A 23744-nucleotide genomic window follows, 5' to 3' on the forward strand; every position below is an offset into this window, starting at 1 on the left:
ATTCCTCTGCTCAGGAGCAGCAAAGTGATAGAAGAGGTGGTAAGTGCCACAAAGTTAGACATTCATACCCATGAATCAGACCTCTAAGGTGGACTGGGTATGAACTGTAAATGTAATGTGCTTTCAGGAAGCAGAAGCAGTACTATTTTATTCTTCCTTATACCCACATGTACTTAGCTTCTAAATTTTCTAGAGTCCAACAGAATGACAATTCAAGAAAACATGACCAGACTTTGGAAACCTGTTAGACCTAAGGCTCAAAATACCAGCCATCCAGACTTTCTTCACCTATCTTCCTTTCTATTTTAAGAATATACTATTTCCTTAATATTTTCTATACATTTATATGTTTATTTCATTAGTAACTAGAAAATTGAGAAAACAATTATTTTTTCATTTAACATAAACTATGTACTTACTTTTTCAAGCATGTACTCAGATACTTTGAATTCAAGACTTTTGTGATAATGCCAAGGAACTATTTTTTAGATTCAGGCAAATCCAAAGTTCTACAGGTCCATGCCTCATTGCACCACAACCAGCACCAGTCCTGCAGACTGTTGTCACAGACAAATGACAAATAAACAAGTTTGCAGTATGAAAATTGAGATACTCTTTTTATGCAGTAATGGATTTGAATTTAGTTTACAAAATAGATTTTAAAATATTTGTTTTGTAAATCTTGTTTATAAATGCATTATTAAATGCATGTGGGAGTATTTATTTATCCTTTCTTTGATAGTGTTAGTATTTAGGAAAAACTGTTGATATCAGTGACAGTATTTCAGTCCAGTGTTTCTAGACACAAAAAGTCTGCCACCTAGTACTGCCCACATTAGGAAAAAAAAAAAACAACTCTAAGGAAACACGGTATTAAATCCACTGTCAACTACATTCAATCACAGTATGCCTGGAGATCTAAGAGTATACCAAAATCCACTGACCCAAAGATTTCACAGTTTCTTGTTTCATGATTCAGTGGAAAGGATATGAATGAACAAGTGAGAGAAGAACAAATAGAAGTGAATCAGGACATGCTCTGGAACTCTAACAGGCAGCTGGGCTCCAGCCAGGAGTCTGCACTTGCTTCTTTTTCCTCCCTAAGGAACAGTTCCAGCATACTGAACTGCTTCTTCAACTAACAAAAAGAAACAATTTTTACATCCCCAGACTGAAAATTTAAACTAGTCCCAGTTCCATACAGAAAATACTTTAAAATATAATCCCTATTTCAGGCTGTGCTCCAAAATCCTTTTATTTTTTATTTTTTAATAAAATATATTGTACAGAAGATATTCATTGTAAGATTCCCTTCAATAAAATCTTGTGTAGATGGGATATGGAGCAGTTGACTGGTACAGACCTCTGGAGTAAACATGTCATCCTTCAGCTGTGAATATTTTTCCTTTTCTAATTCTCTCACCCTAACAATTTACATGGATCTGATCTAGCCTGCAGGAGTTACCTTTGGAGGCACTAATCACCCACTGCTCTTCATCAATTGTAATGAGAACTGTCTTTATTCTTCTGCCTGAAAAGCATGGTTTTAATGACCTAGCTTAATGCAACTTTATTTTATAAGCTATTTTTTCTAACTATCAATTTTGTAATTTTAAGTTGAATTCTATTTCCTCAATTATCTCAGTTTACTTTGAATTTTACATTATGATCAAATGAAAAAATAGAAATAAGTAAATTATGCCAATATGGCAAATAACAGTTTTTTTTTTCCAAAACAGCTTTTCTTCTAGTCTCTGGATTCCTTCTCATTGTTGGTTATTTGGTTTGGACTACTTTCATTCATTACAAGCATTAAATTTTAATAAAAGTGTTAAAGGAGTTGTCCAATCAAATGGAGTAAAAATAAAGGTAATTGTTCTTTGTATTCATATAAATATGAGAAATAAGGTTGAAAAAGTAAGTGAAAATACTCATTGTGAAAAGTATGAGGAAATATTTGAGTATTATCTTCTTAATGAAACAAAGTGATTATTTTTTCCCATTTCTTTGACCAAATCTTAGGCTTGTTGTTTCAGTAGATCATGAAATACAAAATATAGAAGCATTTGCATTTACTCAAAGAATAACAAAAAAGTACAGGAACACATCTATGCAGCATTTTTGAAAGCTGCTTTTAAATCACACCTTTTTTAATGGAACTTAAAAATCGAGTATATTAAATGAAAATTTTTTCTATGGCTGAACTTAAAAATCAAAGCCATGTGTTTCCAAAGGGTAATGTAATTTTGAAAAAAATAATAAATTCTATTTTGAAAACTGATTTCAAACACATGCTCACAGGAATTAAGACCTCATTTTGGCAAAGGGTTCAGCTGACACATAAGAGGTATATACTGATATCCTGATCACATATGTATGTACCCACAAGACAGGTATCTCCACTGGTTCTCTTCTCTCTTGAAGCAGATATTACTTTTCCTTTTCTTTCTATGAGCAGCTTTGTTAAAGTCTTCTCAGTCAGATTTTTCTCCTTCAGTCACTTCCTGCTCAAAAGAGCTATAAAGAATAAAAAAGGCTGACAATCGAATAAATGGCAAAGCAAAAATGATGTGGAAACAAAACAGCAAAACTCTTTCTCGTTCTTCTCTATCAGCTAAGAGCTGAACAAATTGTAAATGCATTAAGATCTCTCTCTGAAGACAATGAAAATTTTCAGAAGGGAATGAGAGGAAAAATAATGAATAAAATATAATATCTCCTTTAGGAATTACAAGAGAGTCATAGAAGCCCATGAGCGTAACCCATGAACAAATAAATCCATTCCTTGTAGCTTGCATTACAAGAAGTCAAACTGGAAAGGAAGCCTTGCATTAATCCAGGTAATAGCAATGACGTGCCTACCTCCATGGCAGGAAGAAACTGGAATTGCTACAGCTGATTTGCTTCACTCCTGCTCTCCTAACTTCAGAAGAGCAGCAATGCAGATGGATTTAATTAGCAAGTCCAGACCACTGAATTAATGGCTGATACACAAAATTAACTATCAGCTATTATATACAGAGTTAGTTTTTCAACATTAGAAGAACTCAAATTAACTCATACTAATGAACAAACAAAAGAGTTTGAAGCAGCAGGACAGCATATGACTGAACTAATAATCAATAAAAATAGGCTTTATAGCAGTCGTAAGTATTTTGTCCCATAGGATCAGGCCAGTGTCTCTGTGACTGCCAAGCTTGGCAGCAGTTCCATAGTTTTCTCTGTGATTTACAGGTAGGCTTATGCTGCAGGGCCCAGTGAGATTGGATTGTGTAGGTAATGGAACTAGCTTAGTTATAGTGTTAACCAACTGATTAGCAATGTATGGCTGTGTGCAACTACAAAAACACTGAACACGTATTTTTGTGGGGGTTTTTTTGCAGTTCATTCTGAATTCTATACTGTCATTACTACCTAAACAAACTGGCTATGTTGCTATATCCCCATTTAGGGTATGACAACAATATAATCAATGTATTAAGTATCTAATAATTGTCTCTGTGTCTGGTAGTTAACGTGTTTTTAAACTATACTCTCTTAAATTTAATTCATACATTTTTTCAAAGAGCATTCAGATTTTCACTTGATTAGAAGTGAAAATACAAAAATACGAAACTCTGTCATTCTTTTCTAGGAGGTGTTTTGTTTTGGATTTTTTAAGGGTTGTACCACCTTAGCTTATTTTGCTTAACAGTCATTCTTTGTAAGTAGGTTAGTTTATTCAAACACCATCTGATCTAAAGTCAGAATTAAAATAATCTTAAGTGACTGAAAGAGGATATAGAGTAGAGGCACAATATTAACTTGCCCAGATGAAAAAACCACAGTATTAGAGCTCTCCATGACATTGATATTCAGTTAGTTGAAAAAAATGCCATTTGGTAGCTATCCACATTTTTCTGGCAGGAAAAGATGAAACTGCAAATGAGATGCTATAGGAATATTTCTTGCATTTGGCTCAATATTTCTTTAATCTTGAACAATGGTATACTCCTGTGGAAACTATGGATGACCCAAAACAGGGAAAGGCTGTAAGCACCAGGAAAAGAACAGGATTTGAATCCAAATGACCTTGACAAATCCACAGACTAACTCTGTAATGGAACTGTAGCACTGAAAAAAGGGTAAAAAATCACAAATACATAACAAATCACATTTTATGCTGCCTCACAGACAGGAGTTGTTCCAATGGAACAAAAAATAGAGCAGAATGACAATGAAAATTAAGCCAAGATGTATAGTCAAACACAGAATGCAGGCAAAGGAATGGTAGTACAAGGGACACCAAGAGACTGATTTTCTATTAAGAAATGATAAGACTTCAGTTATAATAAAAAGCATTGCTAGGCAGTAGAATTTTTCTGACTGTATTGGCACCTGGTCTCAGATATAATGCCAGGTAAGAATGAACCCAGAGGACAGCAATTAGAAGCCTGTGAAACATAACTCCCTTTCTTGATGCAACCTTATCAAAACATAACAAAAACACATAAGATTTTTCAGATTGTTATAAAACGACAATGAAGATTTTTTTTTCTGTGCACACCAAGGAGAGGCAAAAATGAAACTAACCTGATTTCCCTGTTACCAATTCAATATGCTGATTAAGGCATTTGTTGCCTTCTTCACACCCCATTCACTGACTACTCTTTTTGTCTGCTGTTTGTTGAATGCTTCCTATTTCTCACATTTTTTTCTCTCAGTCAAATGTTTCCATTAAACACTTTTTGTTTGTTTTAAGCACTCAAAGAATATTAAAAAAAAAAACATCAGAAGTGACCTAGAGATATGGAGAAGGCATTAGGGACAGAGGTGAAGTACTCTTAAGCAGCACAAAGAATCACAGCAGCAGTAGCAAAGCTTTTATGAAAAAAAAATACAGTTATAAATTCTATTACATTCTGCCTAGACAGACATTGAATGTTCCTTTTTTTAAAGGTTTTGAACAATATAGATACAAGATGTCTAACACTACACCGCTAATAATTCTGCAAGTTTTGTATCTTTGGACAAAAATATATAGAAAATAATATGCTAGGTAGCATCAAAGTTTCCTGTGCCTCTCCTGTTCATTCTGAGTTTCCAAGTTTGTGGTCAAAGCAAACTATAAAAAGTATTTAAAGCAACATCCATTACCTTATATTAAATTTATGAAAAAGTAGAGCTAAAACACTTAATGAATAAACATTTATGAGGGAAATCAAATGTAAAAAGGCACCATTCAGCATGTGCTTAATATATATTCCATTAGCCTTTCCCCCTTGTTCCTTTTAGGTAGTGTAAACATAAACAGAATGGATTTTTATGGCCTCTCATTTATGAGTTTCGTAAAGTTATTGGTTTAATAGATAAAACTCTCTTAGTTAATAGTTATAGCCTGGGGGGAAAGAGTCCAGCTATGTATTTTGTATTACTACCCTTTCAATACAGATCTCCATTTATTCTATCAGTCCTGTGATTTGCTGCTGTGATCTTGAGCCAGCTATTTTGTTTGGAAATCTGTTCCACAAATTTATCCAATGTTCATAACATGCCATTTAGGAACATTTGAAAATAAGAAGTTCTTTCACATCCGTCCTGTAAGAAGACTAACTTAATTACTACTTTCACACTGAGAGGACTCAATACATGGATAAGCTTCCAAAACCAGGCATTGCAGTCATCTATACAACAAACAATCTCAACACTTTAAAATTTCTCAGAAATGTATATAATAAAAAGAGTATTTAGCATGATACGCAGTTAAAATCCAATCCCTTATTTCCTTTCCTTTTTCCTCAGAACACCATTTCTACGTTTATGTGCACTTTGAAATCTCTGCCACAGGATGACAATTAAGCATGCTGTTCTGGGCCAGGAGGTTACTGCCCCCTGTTTTTACCAGCTGCTTCTCCTGACTCTTTGCTGTTGGAGGTAAGAAGCTCCTCACATCTGACAGGAGAGCCATATGTGCACTTCTCAACTCAGTTCTGTCAATATGGTTTCCTTTACAAAAAAAACCCAAAAAGCCTCAAAACAAATAAACAAACAAAAAAAAACCAACCTAAAACAACCAAACCAACCAACCAACTAAAAAAACATAAACCAAAAAATATCTGTTTAGGAAGTGTTTAAGTTAAAGTAGAATTGCTTGTCTGAATGTGTCCTAAAGGCAGTTTATCTTTAAAGTTCAGAAATCAAAGCCTCTGTTAACAATGACAAACAATGATAATCAATTTACACTTCCCAAATGGTTTCCAAGACTCATTCTTTAATGTTCAGGGGCTAAAATATGGAACATCTGAAGGTAAATAAATTGTTCCTTTTCTAATAAATCAAATATTGACATATTTTACAGCATATCATGCTGTCTTATGCAGTTGGCTTCATACATGATTGCAGACAGCATTGTGACATATTAAGATATCATCATGTTGCCTACCCAAACCAGTGAATATACATCACGCTTTTAGATTTTCTTTATCATTACTCTGTATGACTGTAACATATTTCTCTGTCCAACTGTAGGTTATACAGAAGCCTTCAGGAACTCTGTTATAAAAGACTCTATCACTACATTTGATACAATTTGACATTTGATGTAACTTCAGAAATAACAATTTACAGATGTTGTTCAGCATAACATAGAAGCTACTAGCATGGAATAAATGTGAAAAAATACATTTCAAGTCAATCCAAATAAAAATAGTTTGATAAATCTCTTTTTTCTATTAGTAAGTATATGTAATTATGAACATTCTGTCCTGAGTTCATGAGAACTTATAAATAGGTGCTTATCCAGCTGACTTTCAGGTCAATGTTCAGACTTCCAATGGTTTTAATATTCAAACTACATTAGTTCTGAGACAGAATCACCAGTTTCCATCAAATTCTCTGTGCTGCCTCATGACACTAGCCAAAACAATTAATTTGAGCCAATTATTTCATTGCTTTTAAATTGCAGTTTTTATTACTATTATGATGAAATTATCATTATGACTTAGTAACTTGAGGAAAAAATGACAGGAAATCAAAGCTCACCTAACTCCTTAGGAAAAAAATCTTAAAATATAAGGTAATTAAATAATTAGATGTCTGTGTGGGGTCTGTCTGAGACTGACTTCCTTTTCATCACAGCAGCACATATGGTACTGTGTTTCAGATTTGTGACTGAAATGATGTTGACAGCACACCAATCTTCTGTCTATTGTTGAGCAGAGCTCGCACAGAGCTGAGTTTCTCTTCTTCCCCACTCTGCCAGCAAGTGGGCCTGGGGTGAGCAAGAAGCTGGAAGGAAACACAGCCAGGACAGCAGACTAAATAGGCCAATAGCAATATCCCATGTCATATGTGACATGCTCAGCAAGAAAAGCTCAGGGAAAGCAGAAGAAAAGGGGGAAGTTTGGGATTACAGCATTTGATTTCCCAAGAAACCACTACCTGTGATGAAGGCATGCTTTGGGGAAGTTGCTAGACACCTGTCTGCCAATGAGGAGTAGTGAATGAATTCCTTATTTTGCATTTTCTGTGTGCAGAGATTTCACTTCACCCACAAAACTGCCTTTATCTCAATCTGCAAGTCTTCTCATATTCCTTTTATTTTCTCCTCTCCATGGAGAGGAGAGTGAGTAAGCAGCTATGTGGGTGCTTGACTGCTGTCTGGGGTCATCTTGCAATAATGGCCATTTATAATAATTTACTGTAACTAAACAAAAAACAATGAATGTTAAAGATGTAAACCTCATAAGAACTCCTGCATTACTGAAAGTTTATCAGTGTGTGATACTTGTTGCCTGTAATATCATCGCATAATACTTGTCTTTTTAAATCTAATATAATTTCCAAGAGGGAATTATCATGTGATCTTAATTTTTTTCAGACAAAAAATACCCCAATTTTGTCAAGATTTTTGTTCAGACTAAATGTTCTTACATTGCATGACAATCTCTTTCCTGTTAAAAGCTTGTAATGTAATGCATTATGAATAACTCTCATGAAAAGAAAACCTCTTAGATTTCAAGCAATTTGAAATAAAACATATTCTCCCCTTTAAAAGAAAAAAAAAAAAGGAATGAAGTGATACATTTGGGCTTCTATCACTACTGCAGTTGCCATGTTACAGTCAATTTTCCAGCTTATTTGATGGATGACTTGTGTGTGTACAACAGCCTATCTTGTATAAGGCAAAAGGGATTTCAGGATATATTCTAATGAACCATGTTAAAGGCTAGTAGCTCACACACACCTGATACTTTTTTTCAGGCATTGCCAACTGTTTTCATCAATCCCAAGCACATAAGTGGATAATAAAGATTGATTGAAACCAGAAGTATTTGAATTTGAGCATCATGGGGCTTGGAATGGCACAGCACAATAGTCTCACTGAACTGCTTTATGTAGCTAGAATTATCTGTATTTCGTGTACTGCTCTTGTGAGTTTTATCCATTATGAGGTTGAAATAGCACTTTTATTCCCAGCATCTATTTCTCATTTAATCCTCAATGTATTTCGAGTTCTAAAAACTTTCATACTTGGGCAGATTTTTTTCCCCTAATTTGACTACTTCCCCTCAAGACATCTAGGAATTACCAGAGTGAAAAAGAATTATATTTAAGTGGGTTTTTTTCCTCTTAAAAAATGATTTAATACTTCTTTTTTTAGGTATTTAAGCATGCATCAAACGCTGATATTAGCAGTTGTACTATATTTTTCTACTGGTAGTAACCATTTCAGAGCTTTTATATCTACATTAACCCTAATGCATTTTTATTAGCTTATTGCAATGGGAAATTCCAATTGTGCCTCAAGAACTGAACAGGAACCTGTCATAACATTGCATTGTAAGAATTTCCTGAGGTTCGCTCAATGCCACCAATGCCTGCTGATAACTACTTACATTCTATTCAGGGACTGCTCTCAGCATCTTGTGGTACCCATGGCCATCCTGAGATAATGTATTTCCCAGTGACAGGAATTTAAGTTCCTATACAACTGTAGGGATTTCATTTTTAGTGTTGAGAGAATGTTTCAATTGCCACTTTGCAGGAATAGATGTAAAAGTATCACGGGACATATTCTACTTTCAGTTATATAAATGTAAATTTAGAATATTTTTTCTAGTGTGCTTTTATACCTAAGCTGAAATGAGAATTAGAGTTCGTAGTTCCATTGGTAATATTCCTACAGAAAACCGTTCCAAGTGGGTAGTAGGAAATGCTGTGGGCATTATTTTTCCCATGAGATTTTATTTAATAGTCATATATTGGAAAGAGCAAAAGAATCCTGATTCTGTAGAGCACTGTAATCAGAGTAGCAATGCTGATATTTACATTAGGAAGATTTTTTAAAAAATAAAACAAAAAACAACAAAAAAAATCAAAAACCAACCTTTTTTAAACTTTTAAAAGAGGCTCAAAACACCAAGGTAAATTTAGTTAAGAATAATCTTACTTACCAAACAATATTATAGGTATATTTTTACTTTGCTTTTTGTTCTTGTTTTTACTTTTTCTTTAAGCTGAGATCTGAAATCAAAAAACAATGATCCTACAAGTAATAATCTGTACAAAATCCCAAGTCTGATGTTTATGAGTCATTTTTCTAAGTTCATGCAAAAAATATGCTGCATTAAAAAAAAAGTGAGAATGCAGTCACTTAAAAGTCTACTTGATCTTTTAAGTATATCTATATTCAGTCATCACATAAAACTATATTTTCCATATGGAAATATACATTAGCATCTTGGCATGTAGCTGCAATACAAAAAATATTTTTTTTTATTTTTAAAGAAGTCCATTACAGCAATAAACTAAAAGCTTTCTGAGAGGACAGTAAAGTATTATTTATAGTAATAAATTGTGCAGGGTCATGGCACATTCTCATTTTCTGATAAGTGAGTATCCATAGCACTAAATTATCTGCGTGACCTTTAGTACAATTTTGGTTGATGCCAACCAGCACTTGGTCCCCAAGAGTGCTTAGGCACAGTTCAGCAGACACCACTGCCTAGGAATCATTCCCAATCCATGTTTGAACACAGTCATTCTGTTCTGAAGGGTAAGAGAAGCATGGTAGCCAGTCTGACAAAGAACAGGTGTGATCATAAGAATCAAATTATGTTAGTTAAATCATTTTTTTGGCATAAAAATGTAAAAAAGCTAAAAAAAAAATCTGCAATAAGGTTTCAAAATGCCTGCTGCAACCATAGCATTAGCTATCTGCCTAGTACCTGGGGATAAAAGCAGCAAGTAGACATTGTCATATTTTATCAGTGTACCTGCAAATTTATGTAAAAATGTGACCTGTATTTTTCCTTGAAATACTGACTAATGCCACAGTTCATATGCATAGAGAGAAAAAAATCAAAGCCCAGAATATAAGGTCAACTTTTAATAAAAAAATTGAAACAAATTACATATATCACTGGTTACTTTAAAAGAAAGCAAAATCTCTACCTTTCTTCTACCAAGATAGTATCAAAATGAAATTCTACACTGATATTACACTGCAGGGTACTAAACAGAACACATAAGGAAGATTGTCCTCAAGTAGGTCTCATGAGAGGATAAATACTGAAACTGCAATGAGCAATACACTAACTTCTCTGGCATCCTCTGGGAATGTGATAACTTGGAAGGGACTATGCTGACATTTGTAACTCCTTATCACAGATACTCTATTAGCTGTTCTCTTCTACTGGACTTTGTCTGCTGGGATTACTGGTGAAGAATGGGATACTCTTGAGTATATCACGGCGAATTTCGATCACTTACAAAAGCCAGCAGACAGACTCTTACATAAGGTACTTGGTCCCCGATCACTTTCACAGCGGTTGAATCAAACACTTACAGAATTATATGACTTGCCAGAGTGTTTCCTTAGGTAGGTCAATGAGAATTTTTATGTTAAAAAATTTTAAATTGTCAGAGAAATATCAAAGTACAACACTTTTCTGTAGCTGTTAGAAATTATGAATTATTATGGAAGTAATGAATTATTTCAATGCCTTGCACTAACACTGTGCCACCAGCAACCAATGAAATACAGCAGTGATCAACTAGTGCATAAAACTGTAGCCCTGTGCTCAGGTATATAATGCTTTTTAAAACAAAACAAAAACCACAAATTAAAAAAAACCAAACAAACAGGGAGTACCGTGCCTGGTGACCAAGTAGCATCAATGTTCAGTCCTATAAAATATCAGTGTAAATGATGTTTAATACAATTGTAAAAACACTCATACTACAAATCCATTCAAGCTCCTACTCTCTCTAATCTGACATATTTTTCATGCTTCTTTTTAATGCAGACAACCATTTAGCCTTGTTTACATCATTTGAGTACTCTTCTTTAAAATAACACATTTTGCATGAATGCCATATTTGATTAAAAAAATACAGTTTTAAATGGAAAAATATCGATATAAATATAAAAATTAATACACTTCTAATACATATGGTAAATAATTTTTCTTCTAAATTATCCACTAAATGAATTGAAATGTTATACTGAAATAAATGCTAAATAAAAATAAATGTTATACTGAAATAAATTAGCTTATATGCATGTGGAGACGCTAAGTCTCAAAAGTTCCTTAATCTGTTAGCTAATGGGAAAAAATCCAGGGTAATAACTTTTAAAAACTATATTTTATTCCTTTTCTAATTTAAGTAATTAAATTATTATCATAGATAATTATTTATATAATTAATTACATTTATTTATAATTCTATATAATGAATATTTAAATTGTAATGCAGAATATAAATTAAACATTGCAGAATAATAATTAATTTTATAAAGTAAACAAAAATTTTAATTACATCAGAGGTGCCAAATAAAAATCACCTTTTGATTATTATTGGACAAAGCATTAAGTAGTGAAAAACATGGTTTTTAAGTATTGAAAATAACTCTATTGATTTAACAGTAAGTCTAAAAATAAACAGCATTTAAAAATATCAACTCGAGATCCTGTAAACACAATATATATCAGAGTATGTAGGACTGTGCCTTTTATTTTTTTCTGTATGTTTCACACACAAACTGGGTTTCTTTGTTTTTAAAACTGGGAGATAAAAATACTAAGCCACTGATACACTGGTGTTTCCTTTCAAAATACATGCAGTTCAAGATCAGAGAATGGAATAGAAAATATCTCTTCAAACCACTTTGAAAATCATCTTCACTTTACAAGTCACCTCCCCCCAGCCTGAGTGACAGACACAGCTCTGTATCAGCAGTGCACTGCTCCCCAAATGGTCTTTTGCTAGAACAGAAGTCAAGCCTGCATTAAGGCAATAGCTTGGAGACAAGCAGAACTAAGTCTTCAATGACTTCTCCAAAATCCACTAAACCAGGCACTAATAACATAAGAGTGATGACATTTCTAATTATGTGCTCAGTCTGGCTCTTTGCCTGTTTTATGTCTCTATGACAAATCCAGGAGAACAGGAACTAAGATGTGGCCTTACAAATTTTTGCAGTGATTGGCATTAATGTCCTGTAATGTTAAAGAAACCAGCCACAGGAAGTAATTACACAGTTTATAAAATTATTTTTATCAGATTGTGTTCTACAGACACCGAAAAATTCATAGACTAGACCTAAAACATTTGTGAAAGCTGACTAATAAGAGGAGATTGATTTGTGTAATACAACCATGTCTATGTGAGAAATACATTTGAAGAAGTAAAGGTTAATAAAGGGTCTATAGGTCATGTATAAGCAATTATAATATAACAACCACATCCTGGTATCCTGCATAACTTGTGTGAAAAGAAATGTCTACTGAATCTGTTGTAAGAATCATGGTACTGAGTTACTGCTTCTTACCTTAGACCCTGCAAGAGTCTGGAAGAACCTGCCTGTCACAGCATCTTATTCTTCACAAAGATATATCCACTGATGGACCATATAGCCCTCATCTGCAACTTGGTAGGCGCTTATCAAGGACATACAAATCCATCCTAGTTGGATGGATCTCTCTAAAACATTTCAGGTGACATTCCTGCCACATCTGTCTCCCTTTCTCCCTGTTTCCCTGTTCAGCCACTATATTCCTGTGTGCCAGTATTTCCAAGTTCATTTGTGATTTTTTCATCCTAGTGAAAAAAAAAATGCATACTTTTCATCTTTTCACTAGAATCTCCTTGATCTGCCTCATGACTTTTTTTACCTCATAAACATCATCTGCTTCTCAGCAAAGAGAGAACAGGAATAACTTTGTACAGACACAGATTTTAGGAATATATTCATCTGATACTCAGAACACTATAGTTCTGTTTTCAAGCCTAAAGCTTTGTTAGAACACCTGCACTACTATTTTTACTTCATATTGTATTTCTACAAGTATATTATGTATTTTAAGGATAAGGAAAGATCAGTGGCAGAAACAATTTATATAAAGTTGCTGTATAAATACCACTGAAGAAATTATATCAAAACATTATATTGTGTTATCACAAAGCCAGGACAGTGTTTTGTTCTGAGACAGTTGTCACAAAGTACTTTTCAAAAAAAACAGGGTTAATTTTGCAAACAGGAATTTTATTTCTTTGAACTTCCTTAAATTACCTTTCCAATTTTTTTGAGTTTGTGGTTGTTGCTATTATTAAGTTTTGGATATGCCCATTGCTAACATTTCTAATTCATTATTGTTTCTCTTTTTCTCCCTGAAGAGGCTCAACTTATAGGAAAATTTACCAAACCTCTTTCATAATCTTCAGCACCGACACTATGATGAAGAAAAAACCAGGGCATTATTAAAATCCGATGTTCCTACAATGTCAACAAAATACAATCCCCATCTTTGGCACATTTATATACAACTTCTATGTCTGTATCATGATACAAAATTTATCTACCCACTATTTTTTCTTGACTATTACAGTTCAAGCTGTATTTGTTAGATAAATGACAAATAGAGGACAAAACATAAAACAGTTTAAGACACTGTGGCTGCTGCATGTTATCTTAGTTATTAGAAAGGCTATAAATACTTTCTAGAATATCAGTTTGCATATTCCCCATTTTCTAGGCTTAGATACAGAGAGAACAGAATCCATCAATGCTATTTATGACATGTGATGAACACTACAAGTCTTTTTTTCTTTTTAATTAACTTTGATGTTTACTGACTATAAAAATTGCCTAGGGCAAGAGGACAAAGCAAAGCATCGAAACTCTCTGCAAATGTGAGTGAAATTAAAGCATGCATATATCCTGGTGGTGACGAATTCACAATCTCCTGTATCACCATCCCTTAAGTGCTTTCATTTCCATCATTTATACTTTTTACTTAAAATAAGTAAGGTAAAAAGCTAATTTCTAATGTGTAGAAATAATTATATGACCAGTATTTGGAGAGAGTATCTATAGAGCATCTGCATTTTGTCTGCTTTCCTAGTTCTCCCAGTCATTTTCCACATTTCCAGAAAGTACATACAGGCAACAGGTGAGAGGTAGCTACACCCCTTTAGGAGCCCTAGTCCCTGTGTTCTGATCACCTGCTTCCACTACCAAATGCATTTGTCTGTGTTCCAAAAGCCAAAACACACAGAAATATCTTAAAATATTTTTATTATAGATCTGTGTCATCATATGTATAGATGAAATACACCACCAAAAAAAGTCAAAAATTAGACTTGCTTTTGAAAAACCACAGGGCAGCTGGAATCTCAATCCGTGTGGGTGACCTAGAAGCCACCAAAACTACTCTTCTGCTATGGTCAGTGGAGAGGAGCAAGAGACAGTACATAGCTAAAGGGGGAGGAGAGCTTGACTCCTTATGGCATCTGTTCCTCTTCATGTGAATTGTTCCCTAGATAAATAACTTGGACTAGATGACCAGCAAGCTGAGGTGACATAAATTGCCCTAAGGGCTAAAATACACCTTTAAGTAACAAACTTTAAAATATATGTTCTTCATTATAATTGGCATTTTTACCTCATTCTTGTCAGGAGACCAAAATCTGATATACACATAAGAATGTAACAATTGTTTTGTTGATTGAAATACTTTCATAGAAATGAGTTAAGCAGAATTCTATCCAAATTATTTAAATCTTTTCATGGTAACACAGAGTTAGACTAATAAAGGGAAATTTTGATAACCTGATCCCTCTTCAGTCAATATGTATGAAGTTAAGCTTATTTCAATAATACTAAATAAGGCCAGTGTGTTCTAATATCAGGATAGAATATCTACTATATCCCAATAATTCAACACAAACTGAATATATAAAGAATGTAAAGATATATTATCCTACTATCAACATCAGTAAATAGGAATTTAATTCTGAAGTACTAAAATAAAGTAAAACGTAAAAGAAATTTAGTAAGACACTATGTTCTCAAGAGAAACAAATTTAAACCCTGTTAAGATGATCCATTACAATTCATACTTCAGTGTATTGCAAGCCATCTCTATAAACATATATGAGATACATCATCTCACCAGGGTAATTTCAAACTGTCCTACAAAATGTGTTCCAACATTTCTAAGAGGTGAAGACAGTAACCTAGCAATTTGTGCTTGTTTGCACTTCCCTTAGGATGTACAGTACAACCAGATCAGAGAACCTGACTCTCACAACATGTTGGACTCCAGCTTGCAGACTAGAATCCAGGTTGTGGACAAAATTCTGCATGCAACAAGAACACTGGTTCATTTACTGACCTCTCTGCAAACTTGTAACATGATCATGAAGCAAAAAAAAAATGTTATTATCTGCTTCCTATTGGACAAGAAACAAGAAGGGTGATATTAAGGGCATGTCTATAATAAGACAGACCTGAATACATCTTAAAGGACACTTATGACAGCACACTGTTAACAAGGTTCTGTATTTCTCACATGGATTCTTTCTCACGCAGATTCTTCCTCTGCTCTCCTTAAATACAAATGAGAATACTTGATTTAAAAAAAAAATAAAAATTTAACCCCCACACATCTTGATGTGATTTCATTATTTTACAGTTATAGTAGTAATGCATTTATCTGCCAGTCATCATGAAACATCGACTATTTAGAATACTCTAAGACTTTGAACAAATTTAAGCCCAGGGCATAGAAAGAGTGTGATAATTCTGCACCATACAGTACTACATCATGTATTAATGTAATGAACTAAATTTTATTACTGGATATTATGCACTGTGGATAGTAGTTTGCAATGATTTTTATTACCTCTGCTCCATACTTTAGATGCTAAATATTTATTCAGCTTAAACTCTAATAATAGGTCATCAGAGTGTTTCTATTAATTTGTCTGTACCTCTCTTTTCTTTCTATGCCTGTAAAATGCCAACATATAATTTAATAATGAACTGCCAAGAAGATAGGTAAATGTTTACCCAGAATTTTCCAGTCTGAATAGCTTTCTTTTAAATTCTCTTAGCCTCTTTTAAGACTGTGTGATAAACCCTTAAATTCTCTTAACCCACTCTAAGGCTGTGCTATAAACCATGAATCTATTCATAGCTTGGATCATTAATGAGTAAGTATATTCCTTCCTTTAAAAAGAACTGGCAAAGGCGTAACATTGCCTCATTTTCCCCCTTCACTGTCAATTACACACAAAGTCACAGAATAAGCTTCTCACAAATCAGCCTTCCTAGCTCTTGAATTATGGAAAAGTAGAGAACATGGGCACTATTTCATTTGTGCTCAAAATACTTAAGCCTCTTTTGGAAAGAAAAGGTTTCATGAAAGACAGAGGATTAGTCATAAAACTGACATCGTCTGTGTTTGTTCTCCACAGCATAGGTCAGCCATAGGTGTTTGCCAGACTGACTGTGAATTTGACTAGGGGTATTGATTCATGGAAACAGAAATAAGACTGAGTTGGGGAACAATTTTGCAGGTTTTGGTTGATATGGGGTTTTTGGTTTTTGTAGGGTTTTTTTTCAATTTTTTTTTTGTTGTTCCTTTGGTTTTATTATTATAACAAAAAGAAATCCCCTCTTCAGGAAAACAGTATCCAAGAAGTCATACAGACATGCTGTTATTCCATGGGACAGGGAAAATCTGTAAATGAAGATTTTCACTGTCTTCACTGTCTTACCTTTCACCATATATGCTCAGATCTTCAAATATTTAAGGTTTTAGAATATAATTTAATTATTAAAAATAAAGAACACCAAACAAACACAAAAACAACAAAAAACTGATAGTAACATACGTATAGATCTACAACACCTTCGATAATCCAGCCAAAGGAACAAAATTGAAATAATATTCAGTCTCCACATTTTCATAACATTTGATCTTTTATTGTGCTATCTGACTCTTATGGTATTAGAAAAATAAACTGGTTTGGTGGGAAGAACAGAGACTGAAACAAAAATCCAAAAAATCTTCAGCCTTCTACTGGGACAATAAGACTATAAATGCAGAGCACAAAGCTGGGACTAGAGAACAGAGTATAGGAGTCCATGATATATGTGAGTGAAATTCTCATTATGTCAGCATATGTATTCTACTGCCTCCTCAAAAGTTCTCTGTCCAAAACTCCAAACAATTTTGCAGATTGATTTTATTTGGCTCTCAAAACAGCTTTCCATAAAGCTAACATATAAGTAAATATCTAAAGTTTCACTAGGTTGATTTTTTAAACCATAATCTTCTTATTTAAACAAAAGAAAAACAGGGGGAAAAAATATTTTGAAAGCAATTTTTCCATCACAGGTTCTCTTTATTTTACTCCTTTATGTCTCAGTAGTAGTTATTTACTCTATGCTTTCTGTAAAGTCTGTTCAAAATCATTCCAAATATAAGCATAGAAAAAATAAGTAGGCAGTCTTACAAATATAGAAAGATTAAATTTTCCTCTCTATCTGCCCCAGTGCAATGCTTTTGATGAACATGATGAGGAAGGTAGAGAGCATAAATTTTTCTTGACAAAGTTATATACAAATATTAATTAATGAAAGACTTTGCCAGAACATAGAATGTTGTATGATTAAAAACTAGATTTTCTTCATTACAAAAGAAATTCTAGAGTTAAAGAAAAATTAAAATGACAACTCCAACTGTTCTCCTTTTCTATAAGAAAAATCTTGCTCAAATGCTAGGCCTTTCCTTTGGGAGACAAAACAAATACCTACAGGTTCATGTTACAGGAAAAAAAAAATCTGGATTTCCTTTTCTCATGAGATCTTTCCTTTTCCTCCTCCAGATTACAGGCTTACAATGCCTTAAACATGGGATGTACATTACAATTTATCACAAACGTACTTCACTCAGTAGCCAGATTGTCTAATTACTGAGCTAGACATTCAGTAAGAACATATGCCTCCTGGATTTGCAACTTTTCCCTATTAATCTTGCAGTGAACTGTAAGTTGTTGACTGCATCCTATAAAACCTGTCTTGTAAATAATCAAACTGTTGTCTCTATAGGTTTTTATAAAAGTTTGAAGTGAATCTTGATTATGTTAAAAATAGGAAAGACAGCAAAATGTTTTCTTCAGAGATTCAAGGACTCTGAGACATGCCCTTGGTCCAGATTAGCATGGCTTTGATGATGTCCTGAAAATGTGAAAAAAATTACCAGCTCAGTGAGGATTTCAGAAAGGCTGAAGATTAATTCCCTAGAATGATAAAGATTAAAAAATGAAGTACTAACATTTCTAGACATGTTCTTACTCAATTGCTTCCCTTATTCAGGACTTTCTACTGTATAACTTAGGATTTATTTTCTCTTTTATAACTTTGAAAATTGAGCATAAATATTTCAGATGTGGTTTCAGATTTGAAACGCTCCTATTACCTTTGAATGCTGCAATCTCAAAATGAAAGACATGGTCTCCCACATTTTGATTTACACAGAACTAGTTGGGGTGTATTCTTTTAGACAAACTTGCTATTTAGACTTTAAGTGCTAGATAACTTTAAAAAATGCTTTAAAGCATTCTGAAAAGTCCTTCTGACTTTTATTAATGCCAAACTTGCTATAGTATTTGCTGACCTTTCCATATGTGATTACATGTTGTATATACAATAGCATTCTGCACAAAACTCCTGGATTCCCTCAGTTGTGTGCATGTTGAAGAATTCACAAATGTTGGCAAGAGCTACACATTTCATTATGCACAAAGAAACCTTCTCAAGCATACTCATATTAATGTTAAATTGCTAATTAAAAAAGATCATTAGAATTAACAGGAAAATGTTCACTAACTTTCAGTAAAGACAAGACACATTTTATGACTTCAGGTTTTCTGACCATCTCTTACACTGAATTTATCAAGCTCACAGTGATAAATGCATGTTGTCATAATCCTTCACTGTCACTGTGTACTGCTGCCCTAACAGCATCCACTCTTGTAAAACAGAATCGCAATCAAAAAGTTCAAAATTAATAGCTGTGAAATCTCAAGCACTCATAAGCATGTGTTTTTATCACTTCCATGCTCTGCAGATCGGGTGCTCTTGTTATTTATTATTTGTGACAGTGAACAATTCCCACTTGCTTTAGTGAAAAAAGTGAAGAGCTGTTTGCATAACTAGCAAGGTGAAAAAAAAAGATTTGAAACTGTTGGAATCATTTCACAAGAACAATGTACACAGCCCAGAAGACAGCTTTCTTCCAGAACACTATAATGTGCTGACTACAGACAGTATTTGCTATTCTACCCTCTATGTATGCCTTGTTTAAAAGCAGCTTTTACAGTGTGTTCTGTATTTGTGAAGCACCTGAAATGATGCAGTCTGGATACAGTACTGGGGCTGCTGTGTATTTAATCACTCTCATCAAGTTCATGCTGGAAAAATGTGAATATTCATAATGTCTTAATAATGTAATCAGCACATGTGCTATATACCATTAGTATGTTATCTGCAATTGACCCAGAGAGAACTCTGGCACCCACACCCCTAACAGCTAGTCCACACACACCAAGAGAGGGTGAAGCACTACTTCCTTCTGCTGTTTGCAAGGCATATTTCTCAATCCCTGAGATAAGCCATAGAATATGTAATATTATGTGTAAATACTTCCTTAAGTATCAACAGTACTTTATCTTCTAAAGAAGCAACTGTTTTAAGAGGAGAAGCTAAAGAGAAAAGCATGGCTATAATGCTTCCCTTGAGATTTCTCTTTTATGCATTTCTTTTCAGAAATTAAACATGAAGGTAGTATCTCCAAACAACACATATTTCCAATTAAAAAGTAAAGGTTAAATGTGGGAACTGCAACAAAATTACTCCATCTGATGTAATATTAACATACAGGAAAATCTATCATAGATGAGGACAGTGAGTAAGATTTGCCTGTGGGCAGTGCTATTATCAGTGCACAATTAGTTGCAGATTGGAGACACTAGCCTTAGATCTGTTCTCAGGCCCATAATCTGTTTCCTAGCTGATTGAAAACCAACAGCTCTTGATGAAATGCTATTTATTTAGTTACTGACAATTTGATTAAATGTAAGGGTAATAATAAAACTAGTAATGTCCAACACAACATGAAATGGTTTAGTTCATATTTTAATTGAGACATTTCAGTGAAGGATAGGAAATTATGAAATGAGACAGGATACATTACATGAGAAGCTTTTATGGAAAAGTCATTTTCTTTAGTTTAAAAAAAAAACCCCGTATTGTAAATGCTAAAAGGAAGTCTTTTCTACTGTCAATTACTATAAACCCATCACAAAGTATGAATACTTAGTCCTTAATGCTAAGTCTTTCAAATCCTTGGACTTATTTAATTTATTTTTTTCTTTGATAACAGATGGATTTTCTTTTATCCTTAGTAATTTGCATCAATAGTAGATCATGAAGTCTTATAAATATATAAAGCCTTTTAGAAACATTTGGTAGATTGATGCTTTAGCCAGCCCTTTCATATTTCTGTAACATTAATTCTCCAGGAAGTTTACCATATAATTTAAAGAGTTCAGTCCCTTCATATATTTAATTAAGAACTAGTATAGAAAAAATACATATATTTAGTATTCAAGTTCCTAGAAAGGTGCACTAATGTGCAGTATTAGAAAGTCCAAGATAAATTTTCAATTCATTCAGCAGCTTCTGAAGGGCCAACTGAATAAAACATCACCCAGTCTCCTTGAATATGAGACCATAAGTGATAAAACATTTTGCAATATAATGAAAACAAAATCTTCTTAATTTATGCTGCACAGAGGAATTTCACACTGGTTCTTATCTTCTCATCTGCATTAAAGAACAAACAGGAAGATCCAGAATATTAGCAACACTATAAATAATTATTTAAAAAATCAATGTGGCACAAAAAAAAGGATAAAATATATAAGTGTCTGGTGATCTCTGCAAAACACAGGATGGAAAATGCAGAGCCATTTTGTAAACACTTGCACAAGTTTCCTTTCCTTCTAAACTAGAGCAGTCTTGCATTTTTTTTTAATTCTTATATAAAAGCACAGAAAAACACCACAAGCAGCAAGTATTTTAGTAGCATACCTATTGTTTCTATCCATGAAGCTGGTGAATTTAAAGAGAACAAATGACTTTGGAGCACCAAGCCCTAGTGATTTCATGTATGCTCAAGGATCTTCCAGTGCCAGGACTGAACCCACTGAGTGAGCCCACCCATTACACAAACCCTGGTGAAACACCTACCCTGCCTCGGTGGTAGTTCTCTGTTAGGCTATAAAGTGTTACTCACTTCTGCACAGCAGTTAGTTCAGATGTGTCATACTAATCTGTTTCATATGCATATAGTAACAAATAGAGCAAAATACATGACCCAGACTTTGTGTTTTTCAATTCCTTGGAAAAACACTCATATTTTAAAGACTCTATGAAAACAGGTACTGCTCTCTGCTTCATCTTGCTGTCACTTTTACTCAGCAGAATTATTACCCACTCTAGAAATAGCTGAATTTTACTCATATTCAGAAAAATTCCATTAAAATAAGATGGAATTATTTTCTGAATAAAATTAAAATTCAGGGCCTTAAGTTGCAGGAAGAAAAGTAAAACATTCAGTATATAGTCAGAGGAGCCATCTGAGTGAATTTTCTAAATTTATTAAAGTGTGACAGATCTTACCCAAGATCTGGGCTGAGGTTCAGAGGCTGAGCATGTAGTCCCCTGTTAAGTAGATATTTCTAGCTTCCAGTGCAATTATTCCCTCCATATAAGAACTCGCAACACTGATACTTGAAAATTCAACAAATATTTCTCTCTCAAGTAAATCAATGACTGTTCTTCTGTAAACTTGTTTTGCAATTGGAATATAATTACATGCTCACTGAAAATAGCACTTTTCTAATCCAGCAGAATGATGGATATCCTCTCTCACTATCACACGAGGCACATGTTATGTCATTATAACCAATTTGGAATACATGGATGGAGATAAGGAAACTGATTAACTATTTCATTACTCAAATTTTATGACAATGTAACTTCACTTAGAGCAGGTGTGACATGATGAGATCAGATGTCTGTTGAAACCAGAAAAAACCATACGAGTTGTGAATAGCAAAGGTGTAAAATAGGGGCTTAAAATATCACTGTGAAAATATTAGGAGCAGATGAGCTAATGCTTTAGTTTTCTGTTGGTTTTATTATCTGTATTTTCATTTTTGTCTTTCACCTTTGGAAAGACTGCAAATTACAGAAGTATTTTGTCTTGTGAAACCTAGTGTTTTAAGTAGGACCTACAATAAACTAAGCAGATTTTCCTAAGCAAATGGCCAGATTTCATCTGAAGCAAAGTTTTGCATTATGAAATTGATAGGAACTTTAAGGCCAAGCCTTACTTGTAAATATGCCTATGAGGGGTAACACACAGCTCCATGAACAAACACCATGACCTGCTGGGGACCAACAAAAGTAGCTTGACATATGTAGTACTGCTGTACCATTAGTTTGAGCAAGAATGTGTTTGATAGTAAAATCTTACTTTTTTGAAGTGTCATGAAAGCCACATCATTTCCAGACCCTTTTAGAAAGATATTTTTACATTTGGATGTAAAACATGATGAAAACCTACTCTGTTATTTTACAAATTATATACATATATATATACTGATGTATTATTATATGCTGATAACTTAAATGCAGGGGATTAATATCCAAACTGATAAATTGGTGTTCTCTATCTATATTTTATTTTAATATGAAGCATTTTCTGAATATTACAATACCTGATACTATTTTCTGCAGTTAATACTAGTTAAATTCTATTGACTTTACTGGAATTACCTGCAGTTTCACCTGAGATAAACATCAACCTGAGAGGTCAGACGATGAATGGAAATTCAGTTAATTGCTTATATCTGATCAGGTATCTGCACATGCAGATTCTGTTCTATTAATTGGCATGTGTATGGCACACACATTTGAAGATTGTGCTGAAGTTCTCACAGGAAAAATAATTTTCAGCCCTGCCAAAGTGCACTGCATGCACAGAGTGCTTAATTTTACTTTAAGTATTGTTCATTTAAGTAAACCAAAGGATTCAGTGATTGCTTTTTCTTTTTGGCCTTGAGCTGCAGCTACAAGAGTGTCACAGAAGACAGCCAGGTTTTGTGCCACACACCCTGTGTGTGCAGCTCTGTACAGATGGCGCAGGAACTTTCAGGTACCTAAACTGACTTTAGGATGCTCACCCTTAGACAGCTGAATCATAACCAGAATGTCATGACAGTCTCCATAACTTTCTTTAGCTCATTTTCCAGCACAACACTGAAGTCAGAAACATAATTCTACACTAAATTGCATCCCTTTTAAAAGCATTGTCCTGATGAAGGGTTTTTTTTTCTTTTTT

General features: G+C 33.8%; 1 protein-coding gene across 6 annotated transcripts in view; it reads right to left on the minus strand.

Annotated features, from left to right (window-relative positions):
- The window catches only part of PCDH7 (protocadherin 7), a 266346-nt gene that overhangs the window by 230942 nt on the left and 11660 nt on the right, over nucleotides 1–23744 (minus strand). The gene's annotated exons all lie outside the window — the stretch shown is intronic.

Source organism: Parus major, chromosome 4 (genome assembly GCF_001522545.3).
Source record: "Parus major isolate Abel chromosome 4, Parus_major1.1, whole genome shotgun sequence".
NCBI classification, from domain to species: domain Eukaryota; kingdom Metazoa; phylum Chordata; class Aves; order Passeriformes; family Paridae; genus Parus; species Parus major.